Below are 3247 nucleotides of genomic sequence, written 5' to 3' on the forward strand. Positions count from 1 at the left end.
GATTTTTTTGTCTTGACATTCTTCTTGAGTGTCATTCTTTGTTTCACTTTTTTGTTCGTTTGTTTTTCTGCAAGACATTCTTTTTGTTTTGGCAAAAAGTGTGATTCTTCAAATATCTTATCTTTTTAGAGCTCAAGGATGTTTGTAAAAGAAGGTTCATTTTCATGAAGGTTTAGGTTCCTCCAGGGAAGAGAACCATCAAATCTAATCATCAGTTGGATTTTAAATTTACTGAATGTTGTCCAACAATTTAAGATGGTCCAGTTTAAACACATGGCAAAAATAAAAACCAAGGGTCATCCTCAAGCACACCTCCCCAAAATGAACTTCATTAAATGAAAAGAGGGTTGTTATCCTGTAACCCAGGCTCATAGTTACCACTCAAATGCCAGAGGAACTAACATGAAGTTTAGGTGCAGTATAATGGTAAGCTGCCCATACCATACATTCTTTTTGTCATGATGGGGAAACTTTCTTAGATTTTTGTTCTATATTTTCAAAATAAGGAACTATAACCTCACTGTTACAAGTAATTTTTAGTATAAGGCCTCCTGTCTATGTATGACACTGAGGGATTGAGATCAGCCTTATTTGCTAAATCACAGTGGACTGTCCTGAGAACTTTTGTGGTTACATTGGTTATAGAGTGAGAATTAAAGCTTATTTTCAGATAGAAGAATTGTGAAAAAATGTCTTTCTTCCCTTACATAATCAGACAATCAACTGTGGGAATAACAAAGAAAATATTAGGTTATTTTGAGCAGTGTTTCCAATTTGAAACTATTTTGAAGAAACAAAAATGATGAGATTAGAAGCCTGGCTCAGGATTATTTGGAAAGAAAAAGATTTACACTTAGGGGCTGGTTTTGGACAGACTTTAAAGGCCGATGGAGAGAAAATATGTCTTTTCACCACAGGCTTAGCAAGTAAACCTTTAAACAAGGCTTTTAAATATTAAGAAACTTGCTACACATTCTGTACCAAAACTAGAGTATAGATATTTGAAAAATATAATTCTTTAAAAGACTCAGGTTATTAAACAAACATTATTAAGTCAACAAGTTGCAATATGTTGAATTAAAAGCTAACAAGGTTTAGGAAATTAAAAGGTCCTATTTGATTTATATTTTATTTTTATTTTTATTATTTATTTATTTATTTGTTTTTGAGATAGAGCCTTGCTCTGTCACCCAGGCTGGAGTGCAGTGGCATGATCTCTGCTCACTGCAATCTCTGCCTCCCAGGTTCAAGTGATTCTCCCACATTCAAGTGATTCTCCCACCTCAGCTTCCCAGGTGACTGGGATTATAGGCATGCAACATCACACCTGGCTAATTTTTGTATTTTTTGGGTAGAGATGGGATTTCGCCACGTTGACCAGACTGGTCTTGAACTCCTGATGTCAAGCAATTCTCCTGCCTTGGCCTCCCAAAGTGCTGGGATCATATATGTGAGCCATCACGCCTGACCAGAAGATCCTATTTGGATTAAATGCAGAAAGAAGCGTAAGGAAATTAACATTGATCATTATATGGTCAGAAGAAATTATACTGTACTCAGATCTCACTACAGGGTGTTTTCTTATTGTTTATAACCACATCCTCAAGGTCTTATAGTGGAAAGCGCAAATGGCTTTACCTGAAGAAATTTAGGCAATACAATCACATAGATGAATAAAAAACAGACCCTTTTTTATTTTTATTATTCCAGGATCATCTCTTATTCCATTGTGTCTGCTTTACATCAGTGTTGTCTGCTGATGCCTACTTAGATTGTCTCAATGGAGTTTATATTTATAACATAATTGCACAAAAAGGCTTTGCTTCTTTTCCCTTGCAAGTAACTAGTATTCCAACAAAATATATATTAATGTATGTTTTTAATCAAGATTCAGCATTTAAAATAATAGAATGTTTGTGGATTTGTTTTTCCATTATTTAAATTTTATGTTTCCCGATCCCTTTTTCACAGATAGTGACAAATATATAAAAGGCAATCACTGTATTGCTAGCATCAAAAACCAAAACATTAAAACTAAGGAAACAAGTCAATTATTTACATTCTGGAAAATATTAAATTGATATTGTCTTGCTAATATTTTCTTATATAATAATATGCGAATGCATAAAGTGAAAGTTACTTTATAATAATGTGCTGTCTTTAGATTTTACCAATATTTTAAATGAAAATGTTAAAACACATATAAACTATAAAAAATTCCAGTTCTGCGAAGAAGGTCATTGGTAGCTTGATGGGGATAGCATTGAATCTGTAAATTACTTTGGGCAGTATGGCCATTTTCACGATATTGTTTCTTCCTAACCATGAACATGGAATGTTTCACCATCTGTTTGTGTCCTCTCTTATTTCGTTGAGCAATGGCTTGTAGTTCTCCTTGAAGAGGTCCTTTACATTCCTTGTTAGTTGTATTCCTAGGTATTTTATTCTCTTTGTGGCAATTGTGAATGGAAGTTTGTTCTTGATTTGGCTCTCTTTAAGTCTGTTATTGGTGTATAGGAATGCATGTGATTTTTGCACATTGATTTTGTATCCTGAGACTTTGCTGAACTTGCTTATCAGATTCAGGAGGTTTGGGGCTGAGATGATGGGGTCTTCTAGATATACAATCATGTCGTCTGCAAATAAAGACAATTTGACTTCCTCCTTTCCTATTTGAATGCCCTTTATTTCTTTTTCTTGCCTGATTGCTCTGGCTAGAACTTCTAATACTATATTGAATAGCCGTGGTGAGATTGGGCATCCTTGTCTGGTGCCACATTTCAAGGGGAATGCTTCCAGTTTTTGCCCATTCAGTATGATATTGGCTGTTGGTTTGTCATAAATAGCTCATCATCACTGGTCATAAGAGAAATGCAAATCAAAACTACATTGAGATACCATCTCACGCTGGTAAGAATGGCGAACATTAAAAAATCTGGAGACAGCAGATGCTGGAGAGGATGTGGAGAAGTAGGAACACTTTTGCACTGTTGGTGGGAGTGTAAATTAGTTCAACCATTGTGGAAGACAGTGTGGCGATTCCTCAAGGACATAGAAATAGAAATTCCATTTGACCCAGCAATCCCATTACTGGGTATATATCCAAAGGATTACAAATCTTTCTACTATAAGGACACGTGTACACGAATGTTCATTGCAGCACTGTTTACAATAGCAAGGACCTGGAACCAACCCAAATGCGCATCGACGATAGACTGGATAGGGAAAATGTGGCACATATACACCA

Source organism: Sapajus apella, unplaced genomic scaffold, assembly GCF_009761245.1.
Source record: "Sapajus apella isolate SASKATOON/1434 unplaced genomic scaffold, GSC_monkey_1.0 scaffold11, whole genome shotgun sequence".
NCBI classification, from domain to species: Eukaryota; Metazoa; Chordata; class Mammalia; order Primates; family Cebidae; genus Sapajus; species Sapajus apella.